This window comes from Zalophus californianus, chromosome 7 (assembly GCF_009762305.2).
Source record: "Zalophus californianus isolate mZalCal1 chromosome 7, mZalCal1.pri.v2, whole genome shotgun sequence".
NCBI classification, from domain to species: Eukaryota; Metazoa; Chordata; class Mammalia; order Carnivora; family Otariidae; genus Zalophus; species Zalophus californianus.
In genome coordinates this window covers 38,479,109-38,505,678 of record NC_045601.1, presented here as the reverse complement: position 1 = coordinate 38,505,678, position 26,570 = coordinate 38,479,109, and the positions used below count along the sequence as shown (strand labels likewise).

Genomic DNA, 26,570 nt, shown 5'->3' with positions numbered 1-26,570 from the left:
AAGAGTTCTAGGATCCGGGAGGTCTGGCTACTGTCAAGATAAGGTTGCTTTTAGTCCCCAGTGAAACATCAACATTCAGGCAGCCCTGCCTTCCGTGAGGAATGTCACACTCAGCCCGTCTCCCGTGTTTATCAGGGGGCTGCAAGTTGTAAGGAAATTTAATTTTTGCTACATTTCTCTTGCCTTTGTTCTCCTCAACAGTTAGGTTATGGGGTTGCTCCTTCCTTCATTAACGAGTTCGGAGCAAATAGTCGATCAGTGGTATCTAGCACTACCCTTTTATATCCTGCTATTGATGTGAAATGTTGGGGTCAGGGAGCTAACGGTTAAGAAAGAATTCTTGGGACATCTTCATTGCAAAAAAAAGGTGGTTTTTATCAAAGCATGGGGACAGGACCCGTGGGCAGAAGGAGCCGCACTGGGGTTGTGAGGAGGGATTGATTATATACTTTCAAGTTGGGGGGGGGCTTAGGGCTAGTGTAAGTCTCTAAGGAATTTGGAAGCAAGGTTTCCAGAACCTTGAGGGGTCATTTACTACTGTCTAGTAAACTTGTGCTCGTGAGACCCTTCAGATGTATATCAGTGGACCATATGCTTGGAAGGTGCTTGCTAACTTATATCTTGTGGAGGGAGGGAATGGAGATAAAGGAAGTTTCCAAAGGGATTTTTGTATGCTAAAGAAGACTTCCAGGATCTTGGACCTGTGGCTAATGTCAAGCTAAGGTTGTCTTTTGCCTCCAGCAAGGTATTAACATCGAGACACTTGAGTTTGGGGAGGAAGGTCACTGTGCCCGTCTCAAGTACTTCTCAATGGGCTGTAAGTTGTAAGAAAATTTAATTTTTTTTCTTTTTGCCTTTGTTCTCCACATCATTATCCCATATCTTACAATTAGATACAGATACAACTTTTGATGACCTTTGCTAATGGAGGCTATTATAAAAACAAAATTCAGCTGAGTAAATTTGAAGATCTGATTGGCTGTTTTCAACAATACATGAATTGGGGAGTATCCCAGCTAGGAAGCAGAGAGGGGCTCTGAGGAGCGGCATAGAATGGCAGGCTCTTATAGACAGAAGGGGATGGGAAAGAAAAAGGAAATTTCTAGCAAAGAGTGGATTGTTTCAGGCAAGGTCACCTTCCCCATCTGTGGGGGTCGGAAGAGGTCCATCAGGTGGATTACCCCACTAGCGCTGACCTCTGACTCCAGCCTCACTGGTTAAAGGTTACTTTTTGGAAGAAGCTGAGACTGCAGTTAGGTTAGGTATTAAGTCTTGATTTGCTGAGGTGGGACTAAGCAGAAGCAACTTCATTTGGGCCTGTCATCTCCTTTTTAACAAGGGTAAAAACCCATTTCTATTTGGCTTCATCCCACATTTTGTGAACTTACAGTTAAATATGCTTGTTTGCAAAGAGCCAGGAATTTACAACATATCCAGGTACAACAACTACCTTCCTGTGGAGATCTGAGCTCTGGAAAAGAAAGAACTTGGTGCCAGTGTTCTGTTTGATTCCTGAGGGGCTCAGTGCCCTCTACTCTCCAATGATGCCCTGTGCCCGACTCTGCGGAGCTGGCCTCTGTCCTTCTCAGAGTTTTGTCTGTTCTACTTAGCCCTTTTCCAAGGCTGTGGGAAAATAAATATTTTAGATTGATGTAATGGGACCTGTTATATTTGGCAGAGGCATAATGGTCCCAAAATAGCTTTGAATTTGGGTTCCAGTTGATGTGAGAAAAGAGAAATTTTGCTCTCCCTCTTTTTTTTTAATTTACGATTTACCTTTTTTTTTTTTTTTTAAAGATTTATTTATTTGAGGGCGCCTGGGTGGCTCAGTTGGTTAAGCGACTGCCTTCGGCTCAGGTCATGATCCTGGAGTCCCGGGATCGAGTCCCGCATCGGGCTCCCTGCTCGACAGCGAGTCTGCTTCTCCCTCTGACCCTCTTCCCTCTCGTGCTCTCTATCTCTCATTCTCTCTCTCTCAAATAAATAAATAAAATCTTAAAAAAAAAGATTTATTTATTTGAGAGAGAGAAAGAGAGCGAAGCATGCACACACGCGTGTGCCAGTGTGAGCAGGGGAAGAACCAGAGGGAGGGAGATGGAGGGGAAAGATCCTGGCGCCAGAAGCAGGACCTGATCCCACAACCCTGAGGTCACGACCTGAGCTGAAACCAAGAGTCGCTCAACAGACTGAGCCACCAGGTGCCCCAATTAGCTCTCTCTCTCTCTTAAAAAAAAAAATTCCAGTGATCAGTTCTCAGTCCTCATCTTGGTTGACCTACCAGCATGACGTACATAGATGCTCACTACTTCTTGAAGTGCTGTGTTCTCTTGGTTTCCGGGGCATCGACTTCTTTTTCCCCCTCCTCCTTCACAAGCCCTGTCTCAAGCTCCTTTCCTTTCTATCTGCACTCCTTCTCTTGTGAGCTACTCAGGCTCGTGCTTCTAAAATTCCACCCAGACACTAACAGCTCCCGAATTTCAGATTCCCCTCAACTTCAGACTACCTACTTGATATGTCCGCGTGAATGTCTAATATAAGTATCTCGACTTAACATGACTAACATTGAACTTCTGATCTCCTTCCTCCCGAGATATCGCTAGTTCTCCCGAAGTTATCCCCTTGTCAGTTAATGGCAACTCCATTTCAAATGCAAAAGCCCAAAGCCTGAGAGATTTTTGTCTTGGGCGGGTTTTCCCTACCATACCCCATCTCCAGTCTCATTTCCAAAATATACCTCCAGTCCAACAACTTCCCACCCTTCTGTCGATAGGGCCTTGGCCCAGGCCACCACCATCTCTCACCTGGTTTCTGCATGAGTTTTCTAGCTGGTCTCCCTGTTTTGGCCCTGGCCTATCTTCAGTCCATTCCCAACATGGTAAGCAGAGCGATCCTCTCAAAACATTTGGTCCCATGCCACGCCTCCCTTCAAAACCCTGCAGTAACTCCTCATTTCGCTCAGAATAAAGGGCAGAGTCCTTACACTGGCCGAAAGGAAGGATGCTTTGTGATCTATATTCCCCTTCCTCCCCTGTAACTTCCCTGACCCTGTGTCCCAACACCCTGCTGGTTAATTCCCTTTGCTTGGTCTTCAGCACCTTTTAATTTACTGACGCCTCTGCCTCAAAAACTCTTCCTCAGCTACCTTGCTGGCTTGTGTCCTCATCATCTTGCCAGTCAGGGTTACCCTGAGGCCTGGCAACTGGACCCCTGTTGTCAGGAGACAAATCTCCATAGGTTTCTCAAGTTTCTGCACAACTGGTCCTCTGAGCGAAGGCATTAACAGCTACTTTTCTTTGCACTGTCTTTTCAGGGATGTTTTGCATAGCAGGTGGCCTTGGAAAGGAGAGACTGTCTCCCTTAGGGGTAGATTGATTTACTGTCCAGGATAATAAAGATCAAGTCTCCCTCTGGACCAGGTGTCAGGTAGATTTGCTAGCAGCCACCTTATGAAATCAGGGCTTCCTAATCTCAGCGTTACTTTCCTGAAACATACCCCACTGTGTAAACAGACAACACCTGACCCTCATCATGTCACCCTTTTGGAATTAGGGCTCAAGGAGCTGATGCGATGATGTTACTATGGCTATTGCTGTTGCTGTAATTGTCTTTTTTTCTGTGATCCAGGAGTCTTGTGTCTTCTGCCAAGATCTGTGAAGCTGACAGGCTAATTTGCTAGCTTGCAAGTAGGATAAAGTCTGACCCTTCACCATTCTTGACCCCCTGTCCTGAGCCATTAATTTTAGAGGGTGTCTTTTTAACTTTGTCTGTCTGAGCCTTGTTGAGAATGTCTATAGGCCCACCTAGATTGTGTTCCTCGTCTTCTAGACCATGCTTTAGGTATCTGGGACTCCAGAATTGTCTGCCCAAAAAGCCCTCTGTGTGTCACCAGGCTTGCATGCACGCGCCTTCCATGGGCAGAACGTGCTGCCAGGATGTACATTCCTCATCCTAAAGGACTGAGAGCTGGCTGCTCTGGGAGGTGGCAGTGGAAGTGGCCTGGACAGGCTAGTCTACAGGTTCTTGAAGTGTGATCCCTGGACCAGCACCATCAGCTTTACCAGGGAACTTGTTAGAAATGCAAGCTCCCACCCTAGACCTACTAAATTAGAAACTTGAGGACGGCACATCTGTGTTCTAGCGTACCATCCAGATGATTCGGATGCATGCGCCTCGTTTCCAGTTCTGTTGTTAACTCGCTGGACGAGGCCATCCACCTGCATATGCGTAAAGCCCCTCCTGGTACTTGTGGTGGACAGACCCTCAGATGACCCCAGACGTTTCCGACTTCTGGGACTCACACCCTTGTATAATCCCTCCCCCTAGGTTTCCAACAGGACCCGTGACTTGCTTCTAACCAATAGAATATGACAGACATGACGGGATGGTACTCCCTTGAGGATGTTACTTTAATAAGACCGTTTTACGGTACTGGAGGGGAGAGTCTTCTTGTGGGTTGATGAAATAAGTAGCCATGTATGAAGCTGTTGTTCCTTGAAGCAAGTTTGCTACCCTTTCAATATGGAAAGTTTGCAGACAGGCTAGGTATTTTTATTTTCAAATGCAGTTCCTAAAATTTTACTCCAGAGGCTGGTCCTTTGCATTTAGTCAGTGACTATATACTCACTATTTCCTCAGGCTGAGGAAAGACTGTGGTCCTGGGTGGGGGAAGCCAAGAGGAATAAACTCGATGAAAGGAAAAGAAGGTTCTGTCCTATAAAGGGACTCTAGCCTGGTGGTGGCAAGCATGGATGTCGTCACAAAGATTTCGATTCATGTCCCATTTCAGTCCCTTCTTAACTATGTGATCTTCACCTTACTCACATCTCAGTTAACTAGCTCATCTACAAAGTGGGAAAGTGACGGCCATCCTGCGGGCTTTGGGACAACTGAGATAATGCGTGTGAGGTGCTTGTGACTGCACTTGGGTACTGTTATGACAAGGTGAGGTTCGTTTATTAATTCCTCCTGGAATATGCATCACACACCCTCTGTGCTGGGCCAGCGGGTAGGGAAACAGGTGAATGAACCGAAGTCCTTCCTCTGTGAGCCTACTGCCCTGTTTTTGTTAGAGCAGTTAGGTGTTGAGCTACTACCTTTAATGCATTCTTTTATCGGAAAATTCTTTGGATTTTGTATACCACCTACCACAAAGTTAAAAATAGCTTGCTGGAGCAAAGAAAAGATGAGTAGGTTGAAGATAGAAATAAATATATAAGTTGATAGAATTTTGGACATCTGGCCCACGTGCAGAGTTGTTTTCTGAAGCATAAATTGTACCCACTAGAATGCACTGAAAGAGGATAAATATCTTAGGAGACACTTATCTAGAATATTTTAATATTGCAAAACCCAGAAATTTACAAATATCTATACAAGCAAGGATAAATATTTTAAATGGTTGCTCTTTTAGTCCTTCTTTATTTACTTGGATGAAAATTAATGATGTACATAGCAGACCTACAAAGCCACATTTATTGTTTGGACACATTCTGAGGATGAACAGGTTAAATTTTTTATTTATGTTGCCATGGCTTCTCTCATAATAATTTAATAAATCTTTGGGGAACATGCCGCAGAGCTAATCTGTTCGGTTAGCAGATCTTGTTTCTGGTCTCTCGTAGCTTTGAGGTTAATTATTACCGCGCAGCCGTGCTAAAGGAATGCAAAACCGTGAAAATAGGTGTGTGTTCCGGATGGCAGGGCTGAAAATCCTGGTGTCTGTTGCTTAGCAGCCTGTTTGAGATTTCTCCGTATTCTGAAAAGCTTCTAATGACAACTGTAGATTTCTGCTCTTGCCACTTTAAATGTTAAAAAAAAAGGCACAAATGAAAACTTTTAGTATATATGTGTATATATATATATAGACATACATACATATTACACTTAAAAACGTGATCCATTACTATCTCCTTTACTCTGCCTGATTTTTCTTTGTAGCACTGTGGCATTTTATTTTATGTATAATTATTTTCTTTTTCCCCCAATGGGCATTAAGCTCCTTGTGGTCAGGGACTTCAACTGTTCTTTATGGCCGTGTCACCAGTGGTCTAGAAAATGACTCATTCGTGGATAGTGCTATGTAAATACTTATGGGGAAACGATGAATGAATGCTGTTGAGTAAATACGTCATATATGACCCTGGCAGAGTGTAATTGGGGTTGTGTGTGTGTGAACATTGCAACTTTTGTAAGAAATTAATATTTTTTTAAAAATTGTGTTATAACTTCTCATAAAAGCTCCCCAAATTGAAGAAGCGCTGGGGTGATTGTCAGAGCTGTCAGTATGGCTCCACTGTCGTTCAGTGTCATTCCTGATGTTGAAATCCTGGAGATGACCATTAAACTTAGGAGTTGAGCTATATCAACATAAACACAGAAGCTGGGACAGAATTAAGTTCCTCGTCTTAAGAAAAGGGGACTGAAGGGGATCTGGAGAGAGTCAGGGGGAACTAGGGGGACGTGGGGTGGAAAGGGCACACAGAAACTGAGTTCTGGAGGGACAAAAAGAAGAAAGAATGTGAGAGAAGGAGATGCCTGAGGGCTGAGAGGGAGAAACTTAGAAAAAGAGATGCTTCTAGGGGCGCCTGGGTGGCTCAGTCTTGAAGCATCTGCCTTCGGCTCAGGTCATGATCTTGGGGTCCTGGGATCGAGCCCCGCATCAGGCTCCCTGCTCGGCGGGAAGCCTGCTTCTCCCTCTGCCACTCCCCCTGCCTGTGTTCCTGCTCTCGCTGTGTCTCCCTCTCTCGCTGTGTCTCCCTCTGTCAAATAAATAAATAAAATCTTAAAAAAAAAAAAAGAAAAAAGAGAGGTGCTTCTAATGATGTCGGCCCAGGAAAAGTTATAAATCCCCTCCTAGTTTGCCTGTGATATTAGTAAATTTTGTTAGTAAATTAGTAAATTTAGTAAATTAGTAAATTCAGTTAGTAAATTCTGCATTGCTCATTCAAATTTTCTGTGGAAATAGAGTTTTGTTGTGGGACAGCTCAAAAGAAAAGAGGTCACTGGATACCTGATGTATATTTTACAAAGAAATGGGTATTCTGTTTCTCTAACTTCCACTGAACAAATATGGAGCAAATACTGAGACTCTCAGTGTGAGATGTGCAGATGGACCGTGTGCTTGGGTGCCCATGTTTTCCTGGTTGTCCTGGCGTGGGGGTTCCAACGAGGTGGAAGAGGGATGAGGAGGAGAGCTTCAACCCAGTCCCATGGGGAGTGGTTTGCCTGAGCAGCTGATTTTCAATGCATTTGAAAATCTTGGGTCAGCAACACCTGTTCAAATTATTTTAACTGGACAGTTGAAAGTCTCCTTTATAGAAATGGAAGCTACAATAATTTGGTGACGTTTTCTTTTATAATGTACATGTGGCCTGTTTTGCTTAGCTAATTTATAAAGATTTAGGGGAAAATATGTCTGTATTCTTGTGTTGCTTAAAAACATTATGCAGGCTGCAAGTAGTTACTGAATGAAACTTGAAAAACGCTTATTTCCTTCCCTGAATGTGCCACTTCCCCCAAGACCTCGCTGATAGCCTGCTAGGGTTTGAAATATTGATGAATATGAATCCATTCATCTCCAAATTTTACTGACCTTTCAGTGGAGAGTATTTTTAGCTTTGTCGAGAATTTTTACAGAAATATCAGGTTATGTGGGTATTCTTTCAGTTTCATAGAACTGAAGATGTATTCTGTAAGATGAATATTTGAGTCATCATTCATCTTAGGCTAATGAAGTAATGTAGCTCATTTTTAAATAAGGTGCCAAGAAATTACTGAGTAAAAACATCCTTCTTGTAAAATCTAATCTCAATAAACTGGATAAAATAATTTTGATAACTAATTGTTTGTTTAGGTCCTATGTAAATACTATCAAGGTGTTAGTAAACTGTTTCTTATATCCTGGCAGATGTGGTAAAGGTTGCTAATACATTAGCTTTTTGACCTGTGAGACAGATTCTTCAACACATTGGTGGGGTGGTGGAGTGCTCTCTTGACCAGACTTGTTGGCTGGCTCACCACTGAACATTTTCCACTGACTCCCCACTTTCCATTTTCCTATGCGAGAGCGTTTGCTCATGTGGTTTTGTCTGCCTCGAATGCTGTTTCCCTTCATCTGGACTTGTCACATCTCTCTCCACTGGTGAACTGATTTTCCCCGTGCAAGGAATCCCCCCTCTTCTCAGCCCCTGCAGCATTTTGAATCTGTCTTATGTCCTTAAGGAACAGTGTCATCATTTAGAATTCCAGGGACTTTCATGCAATCTTATGTTGTGGATGAAAACACTCCAAGAGATTAGGGGATTGACCGAGGCTAGTTTCTTATAAGTGAGGGCACCCAAAACAAGGACTTGGGTTTTCTGTGATTCTCTTTGTACATATATGCAGCCTTTCACCTTCGGCAGCACACTGTGGTGATTTTTCCCTCTGTCCTGTTGAAAAGACTCTTTTGAACGTTTATTTTTAATTTAAAAATTTAAAATTTAAGTTTAAAATTTAAAAATTAACATTCTGTTCATTAAAGTCAGATTCAGAAAACATACTTCTAGGTACAACTGGCAAATCTTATTCTGTTGGTAAAATTAGCAAATGTTAATAAAGACTTTTAAAGGAACTTTGTAACTGGTATACAGATTTAGTTGATATGCTCAATTTCATATTTAAGTACTTCAGTTTTCTAATTGACTAGCCTTCCTGAATACTTAAACCTTATAAATCTAAAAATCAAGTGTATAAATACAGTAAATCTAGAATTCTCTTAAATGTTCCAATATTACTTACGAACCTAGCCAAATTTCCACTTAAAAGTCACATTAAATCAGTTACCTAATCAAACATTTAAAATTGTAACTATAATACAGGTAGTCTCTCAATAGACCACATTCTTTCAAACATGATATAAAATACCAAATATCCAGATGCCTTTTACAAAAACACTAGTTCTTGGTTTTGGTTTTATTCATTTTTTTTAAATCCGTTCATTGCTTCATTCAATAACCACTTAAACTATCTGTGTACTAGGCATTGTTCTAGGCTCCAGGAAAACATGAGCAAACAAAATGAAAATTTCTGCTCTCAGGAAGTTCGCATTCCTGGGAGGAGGCAAAGAATAGACAACACAAATTAATGAAAGATATACTGGAAGTTGGTAAATGCTAAGGAAAACAATAAATTGGGAAAGGGGGGCTGTGAAATGAGGGGTTAGTGGAGTGGTGGTTGTAGATTATTCTCTGGGATTGATACTCTGTGCAAGACGCTAGGGTTAACTGAGCTTCCTTCCCAACAGAGAGGGGTGGCTTTCTGAGTACTCTTGAGGTTGTTTGTACAAAGGCCAGCGATTGGTGTTGGGGCATTGCCTGGACTCCCACTGGTGACCCTGGTGAATAATTGCTGAAGTTATAATTGCCGTGTCCATAACTCCATGTCTTCTCAAGGGAAACCTGCAGCCCCCACATCACTTGATTGGATTTTGCATTTTTTTTTTTTGGCTCTTACAAAACAGAAAGGTGACTTTCCACCCAACCATAGAGACCGTTGATGTAACCCCGAATTCCTTCATACTCTTCAGGCCACTCCATCGTCACAGACATGTCTGACTAAATTCCAGGCACCCCTCGTGGTTTTTGTCCTATAGGTTGGACGCAACTTCCTCAGTCACTTTCCTGATCAATTTGAGCTCTCCAGGAGATGGTGAAATTCCAGAGCAAAACACTGTGTCAGCTCTCCTTCGTTCTCCTTTATCTCAGTGCACTGTAGAGCTACCCAAGCCCACCCTCACTGCGTGCTGTTTAAGGCAGGACAGCACAGCCCCAGAGACCTGGGGCTGTCCCCTTCTGCCTCCCGGTTGCAGACAGCTGCTCAGAGACTGGACTCCCTCAGTGTGAATCGGAATTACAGTAACACCCCCTCCCCGCCCCGCAGCAGAGCTCAAAGCGCTTGTTTAACACTATAGGATGCTAGTTTTCCTTCATATTAGTAGTTGAATACTTAACTTGAAAAATCATTCAAAGTATTTTACAAGCAGATCATCCTTTTCCCATTTTGATTTCAATTCCTGTCCTTTCTCTTTGTATTTCTTTTTTCTCTTTCTGTTTCATTATTTACAATGAGAATTACACTACTGTTTTGTTTTTACAGTGCTCATAATTTCATTGTCCCTGGTATGTATTTAAGGCACAAGTTCCTTTTCATAGGACAAAGCTCAAGACAGCAGAGTGATCTTCCATTCCTTCTTTTCACTCTAGGGTACTAACTTCTTTTTTTTTTTTTTTTTTTTCTATTCCTTCAATTTACTCACTCTGAATACCCGTGATCTTTTTATGGACAAAAATGCTGAAAAGGAAGCTCTTACTTAAAGTGAGTCTTTTCTGCTCTCATGCATGATACTGTTATCTAAGCATTCCAAGAAATACTTGGAAAGGGCTGTGTTGCTCTGGGGAGCAGCATCTTATGGACTGTCTGGTTAAGGGAGGATGTTTAAAAACCATTTCAATAAGGAAAGTCACCTTCTACCTGGAGTGTGAGCACACTTGAATCCACCACTGGACAAAACTCTGATACCAACCTGACCCCACCTTTTTCCTCACCCTGAACCCACAGCTCTGGGTATTGCTGTTCCTCAGTTTGTGCTCTATCATGTGGGTGACTGTTACACTCAGTCTTTGAGCATCATCAAACAGCTCAATTTAACCTCTGTTTTAAAATAACCACTGTGCAACTCCCCTGTTTTATTTGTATGTAATTGTTAGTTCATCATATATAATTTTGTAAGCCAATTTGACTCCTTTAGGGAGAAAAGGGAGAAAGGAGGGAAGCAAGGGGAAAAGAAAGGCAGTCTTGTACTATTACATTTTCAAAAGACAGATTTATTTGCAATCTGCAGTAAGTGTTTTTCCACAATTACCTACCACCTGCTGTAGTTAATTGGATACAGTTAGTGCCAAGCATGGTTTATAACATTTTTTAATTGATTAAAATTTTACTTTAACTTTGAAGGTCCTGAAATTACTGACCCATTAGAATTTGCAAATTAAGTGTACATAATTTTTCAGTAACTAAACTATATATATATGTTCAGTAACTAAACTACATATATATATAAACTATATATATATATATATATATATATGGCTATAACCATATATATATATGTAGTAACTAATATATATATGTAGTAACTAAACTACATATATATATAAACTATATATATATATATATATATATGGCTATAACCAGTCAGTTGTTTCTTGATTAGAGAACATGAAGGAGAGTGTTAATTACCACATTCTGGATAATTCCACTTACAATTGAAAACACAAAATGAGACTGTTTAGCATCTATATAAGATACTGTTTCCTGGTCCTTCTAATGATATATTCAGTATCAAGAATGTTTTGTATTTACTTGCTCAGAGTTCTTTTAAATAAAGAAACAGAATCCTACCAGCTTCTGTTCTAGGGGCCCACAGAATCACAGCCAAATGACTTGCTATTAGCATAGCCCTTTATATTAGCTGAATGCTTTCAGGTACATCTAATTGTGAGTATTCATGGTACTTTCTGGTAGTGTGAAGGAGGCTGGTGTTACTCTTGTGCAAATTACAAGGCTAGAACCAGAAAAGGGGAAAATGATGGCTTAGAATAATCTTAGAGGTTGTGTTCGAGTCTACAGTTGGCTTTTTTCTTTTAGAAAGGTAAGGGGTGCCTGGCTAGCTCAGTCCATGGAGTATGAGGAGGCTCCTGATCTTGGGGTTATAAGTTCAAGCCCCACTTTGGGTATAGAGATTACTTAAAAATAAAATATATTTATCTTTTAAAAATTTTTTTAAAGATTTTATTTGAGAGAGAGAGAGCATGAGCAGGATGGGGAGCAGAGGGAGAGGGAGAAGCAGACTCCCCGCTGAGCAGGGAGCCCAATGCAGGACTTGATCCCAGGACCCTGGGATCATGACTTGAGCCGAAGGCAGATGCTTAACCAACTGAGTCACCCAGATGCCCCCAAGATATATATATTTAAAAAGAAAATCCAAAAAGGTGAAGAATCTGTTGGCAGTGAACCAAGTAATGAATATGATGTCATAATTTTTTAATTTATACCCTGTAGTAATTAATTTGTAGTAATTAATTAGCAAACTTGATAATATATGATCTAAATGATTAGCAGACATAATGATACCAAGACCAAAATTCAGGAGAACGAAGAGGTCAGAATACAAGTACCTCTTCAGGAAAACTTAGGAATAATCAAGAGAACTAAATAACACACCTGTCTAAGAGACTCAGGAAACATTTCAGTCAGGGTACAACAAAAGAACTAAGGCAGCTGGGGAGTTCAGCAATCGCGTCGAGGCCAACAAGCTATTTTACCTTATTGTGTACATGCTGTCTAGTTTCTACAGAAAAAAGAGGGAGAAGAAACCAAACCAAGACTTAATCAGCATCATGGGATTTATAAATATTAGACTATGAATCACTATAGAATTTGGGTATTTTAGGGCTCCTGGGTGGCTCAGTGGGTTGAGCAACTGCCTTCGGCTCAGGTCATGATCCTGGAGTCCCGGGATCGAGTCCCGCGTCGGGCTCCCTGCTTGGCGGGGAGTCTGCTTCTCCCTCTGACCCTCTTCCCTCTCGTGCTCTCTCTCTTGTCATTCTCTCTCTCTCTCAAATAAATAAAAATCTTAAAAAATAAAAAAATAAAAAAAGAATTTGGGTATTTTATACTAGCACCGAGGGCAGACCTAGTTAGAAGCATATACTATTTTATGATATTTATTTACTGACAAACGTTTGGTGAACCTCTTCTATGTGCCATGCAATGTATAGATTCTGGGGGTATGATGAACTAGGGCAGACTCTTTCTTCTCCCAAGTTGACAAGGGCCAGGATTTTCCAGGAGACCTACAGGGAGTCAGTATTGGATAGTCTACTGATTCCAGGGTCTAAGGAGTCTCTGGGATATGAGGAAGATTCTGGGGGGCACTTGGGCTTCATTTGGAAAGTTGACTTTGGACTGCCCCTCTCCTGGTGACTCTTGTCTAGATCACCCCTTCAGGGCCGTTCTTATGGACAAGGCTGCCTCAAGGACACCGATGCAGGAAAGATGTTGAGTTTCAGAGCCCGCAGCCAAGAAGGAATTCTTGAAGCATCTTTGGTGCAGAAAGGTGGTTTTATCAAAGCATGGGGACAGGACCCGTGGGCAGAAGGAGCCGCACTGGGGTTGTGAGGAATGACTGATTATATCCTTTCAAGTTGGGGGGGGGGGCTTAGGGATAGCATTAAGTCTCTAAGGAATTTTGGAAGCAAGGTTTCCAGGACCCTGAGGGGGCTAGCTATTGTTGGGAAAAGGTCATTTATTACTGTCTTATAAAAGCTTAGTCATGAAACCCTTCAGATGTATATTGGTGGCTCAAATGCCAATATATATCTTGGGGTGGGGTAGAAATAAAGGAAGTTTTTCAAAGGAATTTGTATATGTTAAAGTAGACTTACAGGATTTTGGGGGGTAGGGGTAATGTTAAGCTAAGATTGCCTCTCGCGCTTAGCAAAGTATTACCATCGAGGCAGCTGAGCTCCTAGAGGAATGTCACTCTGTTTCAAGGACTTGTCCGTGGGCTATAAGTAGTAAGGAGATTTAATTTTTTTTTTTTTTGCCTTTGTTTCCTACATTGGACAGTACTGGGTTTAGGGAGGTACTATTGTGTTCCTCGGCAGCTGTACATTCTAGAAACCAGTTAAGCATAATGACCAGCATCCCTAGGAAAGTAGGTAGGCACAGATGCTGAGTCACATCCAGGCACCTTTCTTTAGCCAGTATTTGTGTGTTACTGGGCTAGGCGTGGTACAAACCAATTTAAACGGCAACTGTGACTTCTCTAAGGCAGATGTGCAAACATCAAAAGCACATAAAGGCATGGGGGAAGTATGTAAGCCCTGAGCAAACACACGGTGCTATGCCACTTTTGGCCATGTGTAAGTACAAGCTGCCTTTTTTGGAAGTCGTGAGTGAAGTGTTGTAGGAGTTGCATTTTTAGAGGGTGAAGTGAAAAGAAGTGGCTCCCTCTGTAATAGAAGATTGTTGAGGGGGTGGTTTTTGAGAGTTGGTTGAAGGTAGAAAGGGAGGGAACCTGCCATCTGGGTATGTGATGACATTCCAGGTGTTGGTATGGCTGCTTCTTAAAGTTGCCTTTGCTTTGGGAGTACATCGGAAAGACCATGAAATAAATTTGGCTGAGAATAGCTGAGGGAGTGAGGATGTGAGGAGCGCTGGCTTGGCTGTCAGACATTATCATCTCCACAGTTTCCTCACCTTGGGGCCCTGGTCAGTGGCTAAGGAAGCATTGCCATACAGGATCCCATTTAATCTTCTCCAGAACATAGCTCCACAGTACGTGACTGTGTCTCTACCTCACAGATGAGTAGATGGAGGACGAGGAAGTTTAAGCTTCTTGTGCACCAAGGACTCAAAAATCACCGTGTGTGTGCGCCTGTGTTTATATGCCACGTATGAATACACACACATATATGTTATGGGGATTAAGCATGCAAGGTATGTTATTTTTGAGTACTTCATGCCAGTCACTGTGTTAAAAACTATGGGGACAGCCAAAAAGTCCAATTCCCCCTTTTTGAGGAATTTCCAGTAGAAATCAGTCCTTATACAATAAATAGCAATGAAAAATAGGAGTGAAAAGAATACTTGGAAAGTAGCATTAAAGGTACATGTAGAACACTGGAGCATCCAGAATGTTCAGGCTGGCCAGCCTGGGTCACTGTGCAGGAGAACCTCTTGGAGGGGTGAGCTTGGAGCCAGGTTTTTGTACAAAATGACGGGATATAAATATGTGAAAGCAGCGTAGGTGAAGGGTGCCTTGTAAAGGGCCTTGAACAGAGAAGCACACCTCTATGTTGTTGAGATTTCTCTGTATGACTCCACTTGGAAGACCTGCAGGGAAATACTTTTAATAAAAACCATGAGGAAAATATCACTGAATTGTATGAGAATAAAATTGGAAAATATTTATAAAATACTATAAATTATAAAATCGGTGAAGGTGACTATAGAACAGTAAGACAGGGATCAAGTCTTAGTGTCTTTTTCTTCCTGCAAAGCCCATTCCCTCGCAACTTGGTTGATACTCAAATGTTGGTTCAATGTAAACAAATAATGATAGTGATATTTAACGTAAGTGCTAAGTAAGGATTCTTGACATAGAAGAGACATTGAAAAGGAAACTTGGTCTAAAACCAAAAGTACTAAATTATTATGATCTCAGCAAAAAATTGGAAGTTGTATGGGGAGAAAGATCCAGGAAGTACCACTCAAGATCCAATTGCAGAAGACAGAACCTATTTATTTATTTACTTACTTACTTACTTACTTACTTACTTACTTGAAAGATTTTTATTCATTTGACAGAGAGAGAGCACAAGCAGGGGGAGTGGCATGCAGAGGGAGAAGCAGGCTCCCCACGGGGCAGGGAGCCCCATGCAGGGCTCGAGACCAGGACCCCGGGATCATGACCTGAGCCGAAGGCAGCTGCCCAACCGACTGAGCCACCCCCCCTCCCCCGGCCATCCATTTATTTTAAACAGGAAGGAATTTGCTATGGAGCCATGTTAAATGGCCACAGAATCTTTGTATAGCTGAAGTAGTAAACTCTAGACTTTAAGGAAGAGCTCTTAAAGCTACTCCCAAGAACTGGGGCCAGTGTTACTGTGCCACCGCTACCATTAAGAAGCAGTTGGGATGAAGAAGCCACGGCCGGCCGTCGGGGTTTGCCTTGTCACGAAGCTGCTTCTCCTGCCATTGGCTTCAGAACCGTACTACACCTGTTCCCGTCTGTACCAGTAAAACGGATGGGTCACTCCGTGAAGTTAGAGGGGACCACTGTGACCTCAGCCACAGAAAGCCAGTGACTCCCAGACTGTTTGGCTTCAGGAATAGCAGAAGTGGCTGAAAAGCGGCCTCTTCCTTGTTGTTCTCACAAATCTCCTGCGAAAGTTTCGGACTGACCAAACCAAAGTTACATGTGACCCTCTGGCTCTGAGATCATCAGCTTCTGGGATTTTACCGTAGAGGCAGGTATATCCACATGCAGAGGGAATCAAAGCTCTCGTCTTTCAGGAGCAAGGGGGAAACGATGTAGGAATAATATGTCCGGAAGGAAGAAATAGTTGGCATTTTGTTTGTATAAGATAGCAAACATTTGATGTTATCTGATTCCTAGTATTAGGCATTTTGTTTTCAGATGATTTTTAATACAGGTATCTGTGAAGAGGAAGCAACAACTTGCAGAACTGAAAGGGGTAGTTTACATTAACAAGAAAAAAAAAAAAGGAATGGACAAGATGCTACCAAGCCAGCAAAATAGTAAACAAATAAACAAAAAAAGTAAACTAAATTGCAAATATGAAATAAGAAAAAATCAAACACACCATTGTTACATTAAAAAGTAAAAGGCCTATGGGCACCTGGGTGGGTCAATCAGTTAAGCATCTGCCTTCGGCTCAGGTCATGATCCCAGGGTCCTGGGATCACGCCCCGTGTTGGGCTCCCTGCTCTGCAGGGAACCTGCTTCTCCCTCACACTGTCCCTCTGTGCTTGCTCTCTCTCTTGAATAAATAAATAAAATCTTTTTTTTTTTAAGTAAAAGGTCTAAATATGCCTATGTGAAGAGTGGGACTGTTGGGGTAACAATAAAAGTGTGGATGAAAGTTGCCACAAAAAATATACTCAAGCAATATTTTTTAAGGGTTGGGGGAAAAAGGGATAATAAAATACACAGGGCAAAGAACAAACAAAATAAAAGTATGAAGAACAATAATTATATTGGAAAGAAAGCACAAAAAATTAAAAAGGCACAATTTATAAAGTCATAAAACATGCCCACATGGCAGAGCAACTAGAAACATAATCAAAAGCTATATGATTACAGAGAGAACTGTTTACTAGTTCCGTTTTATAGTGGCGTGTTTTAGTGAGAAGATAGCAGATTATAGATAAAGACAGAAAAGCCTTGAACAATCCAGTTAAAGTGACTTAACAGGATGTATTATAGGACTTTATGTTCTTTCCCTAACTCCCTTGGTGCCACAAAACACTTAGAAAAATTAGTGAAGAAAAAAAATTAGTGAAGTATTTGGCCCAAAGAATAGCTTAAAAAATTAAGAGCTTTTACAGACCACATTTTTTAATAGATTGTCCAACAAAATTAGAAATAAATAAGAAACACATTTGGGTCAAAGATAAAATCAGAATGAAATTCTCAGCTATCTAGAAAATAGTGAAAAGGAAAACCCTCCAAAATCTGTGAGAAACAGAGTCACTAAAATCTATGAGACACAGTAACTACAAATGATGAAACTTAATAGTTAAGAAGCTGGAAAAGAACACATTAAAAGAGAGAATTTTAAAAGATGAAAGCAGAAATTAATGAAATTGAAAACAGCAATACCAAAAATAGTAGAAAAGTTAAATAAATCCAAAAGTGAATTTTTGGAAAGATATAGACCTTTTGAGAAACCTATTTCCAGAAGAAGGAGAGCAAAGTTAGAAATGAAAAAAGAAACAGAACTAAAATATTGAAGAAATTTTAGGAGTTGGCGAATACCATGTATCAATTTTTGGAAAATAAATTTTAAACCTGGAATAGGGATCTGCAAACGTTTTCTATAAAGGACATATAGTAAACATTTTAGGTTTCTGTCACAGCTACTCTGTCCTGTCACTGTAGCACAAAAGGAGCCATAGACATTATAAAAACAAATGGGTATGGCTGTGAACCAATAAGACTTTATTTACAAAAATAGACAGTGGAGTGCGCCTGGGTTGTTCAGTCGGTTTAAGTGTCCAACTCTTGGTTTCTGCTCAGGTCGTGATCTCAGGGTGGTCAGATGGAGCCCAGCCCAAGGAGCCCAGGCTCCTTGCTCAGCATGGAGTCTGCTTGAGATTCTCTCCCTCTCTCTCTCTGCCCCTCCCCCTGCCCACGTGTGTGTGTGTGTGTGTGTGTGTGTGTTTCTCTCTCCCTCAAATAAAATAAATAAATAAAATCTTAAAAAAAGAAAAAATAGACAGTGGGGCAGATTTGGCCTGCAAGCCATAGCTTGCTGACTCCTGAACCAGAAGAAGTATAGCAATATATAAATTACCAAAATCAGTCCAAGGAGAATTTAAAACTTCAACAGAGGAATTAATAACTGTATTTAATGTAAATCCATTTAAAGTCCCAACAAAGATATTTTGAAATTAGATAAAATGCTTTTAGACTACCTATAAAGAATAAATGTGTGAGATTAGACAAAGCATTATGATAGAGACAACTGGGTGGAGGGGGGAGTTGCCTTATGGACTAGTAATATATACCATAAAGTCACTCTTAGCAGAGCAGCATGGTATTGACACCATAGATTAGTACCACAAAATGGAGTCCAGAGTGGATCTTAGAATATTCTGGAATTTAATATATGCAGTTTCAGTGAGAAATATTCTTTAATAACAAGTCGACACTATCTCAAAAAAATAAAGCTTGGTGCTTATTCTACACTTTACAAAATTTATTTGGATTAGGGCGCCTGGGTGGCTCAGTTGGTTGAGCGACTGCCTTCGGCTCAGGTCATGATCCTGGAGTCCTGGGATCGAGTCCCACATCGGGCTCCCTGCTCAGCGGGGAGTCTGCTTCTCCCTCTGACCCTCCCCCCTCTCATGCTCTCTCTCTCTCTATCTCATTCTCTCTCTCAAATAAATAAATAAAATCTTTAAAAAAAAATTTATTTGGATTAGAATTTTACTAGAAAAATAATACAGTGCAAGTATTAAAAGAAAAATGAGGTGACTCTGTACAATGTAATAACTGGAGAGAGACTGTTTTAACCAAGAGAGGAAACACAGAAGGTCAAAAAGAAAAATAATTAAAAAAATAATAATAACAAACATTTTACCCCATATAAAATTTAAAAATATTTGCATGACAAAAGATATTATCAAATCCAATAGGCAAACAGTAGGTGAGGGAAGAATTTCATCACATATAGCAGTTAATGGATTAATATCAATAAAAAGTGAAAAAATCTAATAATTTGATATGCCAATAGAAAAATAGGATAAAAAGTAATTTGGATTCATTTTATGGAAAAGCAAATCCATTTGGCCAATAGCATGTATAAAGGTGCTTAAATTAATTATGCTAGGGAAATGCAGATTTAAGTAACAATATGATAGTGTGTTATACACGTTGGACAGGCAAAAGTTAAAAGTATAGTAAGTAACTCAAATTGCTGAGAAGAGTGGAAAAAGTGAATACTTTCACGTGTTGCTAGTGGAAACATGGATTGTTCCAGTCTTTTTAGAAAACAATCAGGCAACATCTACTAAAATTTAAATTCTTCTCTTGGAATTTTTGGAATTAAAACTACCTTACATAATGATCCATGCACAAATATATTCATTGCAGTGCTGATGATAGTAGGCACCTCCCCATCCAGAAAAAAGTGAAATAAATAAATGTCCATTAAATGGGCAGTGTTTGAAATCATGCAGTATTTGCTCATGATAAAATATTCAGCCATCGCTTAAAAGAGTGAGTTATAGCTGTACCGTTCGGCACATAAATTCATTATGAATTGTTAAGTAAGAATAGCAAATGTGGGGCGCCTGGGTGGCTCAGTCAGTTAAGCATCTGCCTTCGGCTCAGGTCACGATCTCCGGGTCCTGGGATTGAGCCCCGCTTCAGGCTCCCCTCTCAGCTGGGAGTCTGCTTCTCCCTCTCCCTTTACCCCTCCCTGCTTGTGTTCTCTCTCTTTCTCTCGAGATCACTCTCTCTCTCAAATAAATAAATAAAATCTTAAAAATAAAAAAGAATAGCAAGAGGCAGAGGAGTATATAAACACAATGCCATTTTTGTCAAACCATTGGCCACAAAGTGCATGTGTATGTGTAATTATATAAATGGGCATGGACACACATACATACATACACACATTGTCAAAGAATAAACAAAGTCTGGTGTTATCTGAAATCCAGAAACTGTTAGGTGCACTTTTATTTTTTTTATTTTTTTGACATGGAATGTTGGAAATTTCTTTATTCTTACTTATTTTTATTAAGCACCAGCTTAATACTGCAGAAAATTTCAAATCACCCATTCTTCCCTCCCCGCCCCAAATTCTTGATAAAGAGCTCTTCAAGTGAAGACATGCTCTCTTCTCTCTTCTGTATAAAACTTTATCAAATAAAGGCAAATAACTGTGTGCACCTTGCTGTAAAATGCTGCCCACGGCTGTGGAAAGTGTCTGCCCAGGCTCCTTTCACTGTCCAGGTCCTGAAAGACTCTTGTTCATGAACTGTCTCTTCACAAAGCAAGTCCACCACTTGCTAGGTTTATCATTCTGAGGGTCAAAAACTTTCTCACAAAGTCTCAGTCCAGTCTCTTGTCTCAGCTGCTGTAAGTAGGCCCTCATCACCTCATCTTCCTATTTGTTTGCAGGTTTGGCATAAATTGCATTAAGTGGAAAACCAGGCTCTCCAGGAATGGGAAAATTAGTGATTCCCAGTGTATACATTTCTTTTTCACCTTGGCTTTTGGAATTGCACTTTTGGAGTTTCTTTAGACACTCAGAAATGTACAGAGTTATATATATCAAGGTTCTATCAGCTTCATTCTTAATCTCATAGTTTTTGAAGAACACATTGGCCTTAAAGTAATAGATGGCTTCATCCACAATATCTGTATCTTTTGTCTCTCTAGGGGCAGGTCCTTTGAACTGACTTCTGATAGGCAACAGTGCCATGTTTCCAATGAGTTTGGTGTCAGGGTCCATGAGAGAAGAGTGGTAAGCCGGCATCTTGGCGGCGCCGGTGTTTCAAGCCAGACGAGGAGGTTGGGGTTCAAGCGTGGCGCTTCTGGTCCGGGGGCCCAGGCTGCACTTTTATTTTTATACCTTCTCATATACCAAGGCTTTTTGTGGTGTTGAGGAATCAAGGGTTTTAGCTGGGGGTTGGAGAGAGTTAAGATTTCATATTTAAGGATAATTAGTAGAGATCTTGTCTGGGAAGTTTCTGCTGAGAAGGTGGCCAGGTTTTATGGCATCACCTATCAAATAAGCTATCTCACAGTTACCCAACCATATTGTACATTCTGCCAAAGCCTTCCCAGCTGGTTAGGTTCTGAAACAAGGTAGGATAGCTGAGAAAACCAGTGACTCCAGTGGAAACTTTACAGCGCCTCTCTCTTTTAAGATATCTGTCAACTTGTTATCCAAGTGGAAAGGCACATTTTTATGCTTCAGTGGATCTGTCTTCTCCGTGGTCTGTGCTGATTTTTCCTTTCACAGCTGTGTTCTGAGTACAGCTAAAAGTGGCCTCACTTTATTTTTATTATTTTTTATTCTCACCCTTACCTTGATGGAAAGAGGGAATTATATCAGTAGGGTGGGAAAATGTGGCTATTGTATTAAACAGTAGAATTAAATATCCTTCTTAGTAGTGTTTTTCAAACTTTTCAAATCTTGATACAGAATAACATACATTTTACATTACCTTCTGTTATGTTGGGGTATGTGTGTATATATAGTGTGTGTGTATAAAATAACTAACTGAAACAAAATTTCTGAAACATTACTTGCCCTTATTATATGCATGCCTAATAATTTTCACTCTATTCTTGTCTGTTCTGTTTCTTTTAAAAAAAATGGTGGTCACAGCCCATTAAATTGACTTAGTGATTCACTAAATGGTGTAGTGACCTGCAGTTTGAAAAAAATACCTCATCAGGGGATTCTTATCAAAACTGCATGCATGGCTTTGCATGGTCAGAATATTTTCACTGGGCTGGTAAGGCGGTTAACTCAGTGCAGTCCAGTCCATGCCTGGAGAAAGCTTTCCTTCATTTTGTATATACCAGTAAGGCTAGCTTATGCAGAAGACATTCTGATAGATTTCATAAGGTAGTTTTAAGTCTTAGGAAAGCATTGTGATACTTTCAGAGAATTAGCTTAAAATGGGGACATAGACTTTTTTACTGCAGTGACAGATGCCTTAGGTAACTGATTTGCACCCAACAGTTGGAATTGTCCTGAGAAGGCCGGTCATCTTATTATAAATAGAAGTCATCTCTGTTGATTTCACCTCTGCCCTAAGCATTCTTGGATTATCTTTGCCACTTAGACTTTAAGATTCTATGCTCAAGTTAGAAAAAGAAGAATTTCCATACCAAACTAAACAACAAATAATTCTGTTCCTTAAAGTAATTACCCTAGTTGGGCAAACTGCTAAGTTAATTCTTCTTTGGACCAGTAGAGATCAGGTGTGCACTCTGTTCCAAATACAGGATTTAGGTGACCATGAGCACCAGAGGTGGTTTATGTGCAGGCATTTTAAAGTGAAAGTATTAAAGTAAAACCTGACTCATACTGTGACTGCAAAGAAGCGTGGTGTGTGTTACATCTACCTGGGTTGGGAGCAAAGAATTTCAAAAAGAAGGCAGAAAATGGACTCTGCCTATAGCATCCTTTAGAGCTTACCTAATTTAAGAGGTGTATAGAAAACATTATTAGCTGTTCATTAAGAAAGAAAGCTGTTGATATCCTGCCATTAACTTGATTTTTCAGTCTAACTTATTTTTTTCTCTACTGGTTACCATTGATGCCTTTGATTTTGTGGGTGCTGCCAAAAGATAGCTCGTCACACCAGGAAAGAGCAGAGACAAGGATTGGCTACCTCCCTCTCCTTGGTACTTTTCCATAACACTCCTTCCACCAACGTCATTGGTATTTCCTTTTCACTCCAAAGTAATGCCACATCTGATACCGCAGGAACTTGATTTTATTTCCTTACTACATGAGTATTTGAGATAAATGGAGCCATTTTTTTGTTTTCATTTAATACACCTCACAGAAAGAAGAATGTAAAGTAAAAGCAATAGTCACAATTATTTACAGTTGACAAAATACATAACAGAAGGAGTATGCTGAGATATAGAAAATCTCATTGTAGGTCCTCCTAAAATTTCCCTTCCATCTTCCTTCCCTCACTGGAACTCTCTACCAGCTCTCAAGTATTGGGGGTTAGGACAGAAAGGAAGGATAGCCAGAGGTTTCTGCTCCTAAGACATGGGTCACTTCTTTATATAGCTGAAGACAGTTAACTAACGTCCAAGTAACAGAAAGTGCCGGACTCGAAACTGTTTCTGTGAACTGTAGGGGTCATAATTTTAGCTCTTTCTACCAGCTGTGACTTGACAAATGGCAAGAATTCATATGCTTCTCTTGGTCTGTAGGGCTGTCAAAATCAGACACCAAACTTGGGAGCAGTTCCAGGGGTGGCAGACGATTCCACCTGGTGCTCCAGCTTCAGAGTAAGTCCTAGGTCATTCTCTCTCAGAACAGTACGTGTGGGGGTCACTGCCACAAACTAATGATGGGAAATCGATGAGACTGAGAGCCATCAACATTACATCGGCATGAGCATGCTTTAGAGTTTTTGTGGTGTACTCAACATATTCTCTTTTGCTGTACCAAGAGAATGATATGGAACCATCCATTACTGCTGTCTCCATTCTAATTATTGATTTGGGATTTTAATACATTCTATGATGTTTTATGGAATCTTGATATGATTTTAAACTCAGTTGTCTTCTAAACTGTAATTAACGTTTTCTTAAAATTTGAAGAGTCCCCACTGACCTTCGCGTTTTGTTTTGTTCTTGACATGTGTTTACGTATACGTGTGTGGGGGTTTGGTTATTTTGTTCAAGTTATATTTTCTCCCTTTCTTTATTCACGGTAATATTCCTAGTGGGCGATTTTGCAGAAGAACAAATTGTTCTTTGACACTTGCATCTCGCCCATTGTCTACTTGGTTTGTGTGTTTCTGAGGGCACAGGGGCAGCTTTTCCACACGGCCTTTCTAAATGAAGAAGAGAGAAAACAGATGTCTGTTTCCAGGTGCCATCAAAATATGGATTTAATTCTTTTGCTTTCATTTCAAAAGAACATGGGGAAGGGATAATGATGTGTTCAACACTGGGTAAATGGTATTATTTCTTCTAACTGAAACAGTGTGGAGGAACCGAGCCGCCATCAAGTATCACTGGTGCAACATTGAAGGGGCCTGAGAACAGCAGGGTTTTCCATTTGGCTGGCTGTTGTCACATGGCGTTTGTCAAAATAGAGAAACAGGGCGCAGATACTCTAGTTGTAAGACCAGACGTGCTCTGAGCATGTCTCTCTCCTTGTCATCCGAGGAAAGAGAAAGTTCTGAACAAAGGAAGAAATGAACAACTGTGGGGCAGCTCAGTCCTTCGTAGTCTTGAAATACCAGGTACCCGATTTTTCTCCCTTCTGTTCATTAGACAACAGCAGAGCTCCTCATGATGAATATTAGTATTTTTTTAACAAGGTATGTTCAAGGAAAAAAAGAACCAATATTCACTTGTTATAATAACAGATGGAACTTGTTACCCTAAGGCAGAATTGAAGTAGAATTGTGAAGATTTAAAGCAAATTGTGAATGAAGGCTATTATGTAGCCCCCAGCTTTCCTGATGACTTTTGGAACATGCTGTTGGAGGAGAAAACTGTTCCTTTGGTCATGTTCCCTCGGGGCTTTTGTTGTAGGAAAATAGTGTGTATGGGGGGTCGGGTTTGAGGATGACTTTGACTCCAAGTGGAAATTTTTGTTTTCCTGATGAACTTGGCTAGCTCTCAGGACACCAGACATGGTGTCTAGCTCTAGGCATGTGACTATCACCTCGTCAAATTGACATCTGCCCTACATGCCAAGGGTTTCAGAAGCCAGCTGATCCTAGCAGCATGAAGTTCTCTTGGGTTAATCCATAGCAATCAGAATTTTGAGAAAAAAAGAAAATCGTGCTTTCCCTTACCCGGGAGTACCTCAGTGGGATCCCAGCACATACATACTGTTAACTCAAAATATAATCTACTAAGGGGAGGAGAAACGGACATGCCAGTGTGATGTGGCTCATTCAGGCTTTGTCCCTTTAATGGAAAAAACTGTGCTGGCCAGTAGGGGACCCGCCACTAGCACTTCATGGGGCACGAGGAAGGGGTCAGTTTTTGACAGTGGGTCTCCCTGCTGCCCATTTTCATTTCTAAGGAAATAGGCATCTATTTTAACCCGCTTTGTTAACTTGTCAGCTAGGGCTGAGTCCACTTTTCTGAGTTTTAGTAAGAACCCAGAAAGAAAAGAGACGACTGGTCGTGGTTCCAGACAGCAGTCAAGCTCTTTGCTATGGCCCGACCTGCCCTGACCCCTGTGGGCCTCGCCTCCCTTGTGCTCTGCACCTGACACACGCACATACTTACTGACACAGCCCAGCCCGTGTGTGGCCACTCCAGTGAGAGCTGCATCTGTCACATGTGTCCCACCCGACTTCTTGAGAGAGTTTATTAGCATCCATGTCATCCATGGCAAATATTTAATTACAAGGGCACTGACTGCAGTTCCGCTCTGCCTGGCAGGTTATTTTCAATAATCGTTGCTAACATCTATTCATTATCCTTAGGTGTTAGGCATGGTACCCAACAGTTTACATACTTTAATCTCATTTAATCCTCCAGCCAACCCTTAGAGATAGTTTCTGTGATTTTCTCTGTTTTACAGATGAGGAAAGTGAAGCTTCAGGAACCGAGGTAAGATAGCCAGGATCGGGGGCGCCTGGGTGGCTCAGTCGTTAAGCGTCTGCCTTCGGCTCGGGTCATGATCCCAGGGTCCTGGGATCGAGCCCCGCATCGGGCTCCAGGCTCGGTGGGAAGCCTGCTTCTCCTTCTCCCGCTCCCCCTGCTTGTGTTCCCTCTCTCGCTGTGTCTCTCTCTGTCAAATAAATAAATAAAATCTTAAAAAAAAAAAAAAAAAAAGATCGCCAGGATCGTGCGGTTAAGACCAGATTCAGCCTTAGCGTACTCCAGAGACCATCTTCTTAAATCATCCTGGGTGAGGACTGGGGCAAGGACTGCCCCCAGTGGTGTACGGCAGAAGGACTTCAGGGAATTTTCTCCAGCTGCTTGTGTTTACATTCTCCTTGCCCATTCCCATTCCCCTGTTCCCCCTTCTCCTTATTCTGATATGCTTTCCTGCGGAGGGAGGGGGGTGCTGCCTGTCCTCACCATTGAAGGTCGCGGCCACCCTGAGTCACTGTCCCGGAGGGGTGTGGTATCGCCCTCAGGAGTACCATGATGGGAAAGTAGCTGGGAACCAGCCAGCTGAAGGAGGGCTGACAAATCCCCAGACCATTTCTTCTGTGACTTCCTGTGTGGGGTGTTCTGTCTGTGATGGCGTAACTTCAGGTAGCACGCGTAGCTGCAGAGTGATGAGGAAGGATGGAAGACAGCTCCCATGTATGGGAAAGACCTAGGTATATAAAAAACATGAACATGTCTATAAAATGCATATGTATGGAAACCTACATGTACAAAACATATCCATGAATAAATATACATATATGAGAAAATACGTATTAAAAATATATTTATTGTAGACTGTAGGTATGTATGTCCTCCTCGCTGAGTTCCAGCTTCAGTGTTAGTAAGGGTGAAAGCTATTGTACACTCATTATACAGCCGC

The 26,570-nt window shown here is 41.2% G+C and overlaps 1 protein-coding gene and 1 pseudogene across 6 annotated transcripts in view; one reads left to right on the top strand and one right to left on the bottom strand.

Moving 5' to 3' along the window:
* TPD52L1 (TPD52 like 1) overlaps positions 1 to 26,570 on the top strand; it is a 98,226-nt gene that overhangs the window by 8,592 nt on the left and 63,064 nt on the right. The window lies entirely within an intron of this gene.
* On the bottom strand, positions 20,267 to 20,877 carry LOC113927352 (annotated as a pseudogene).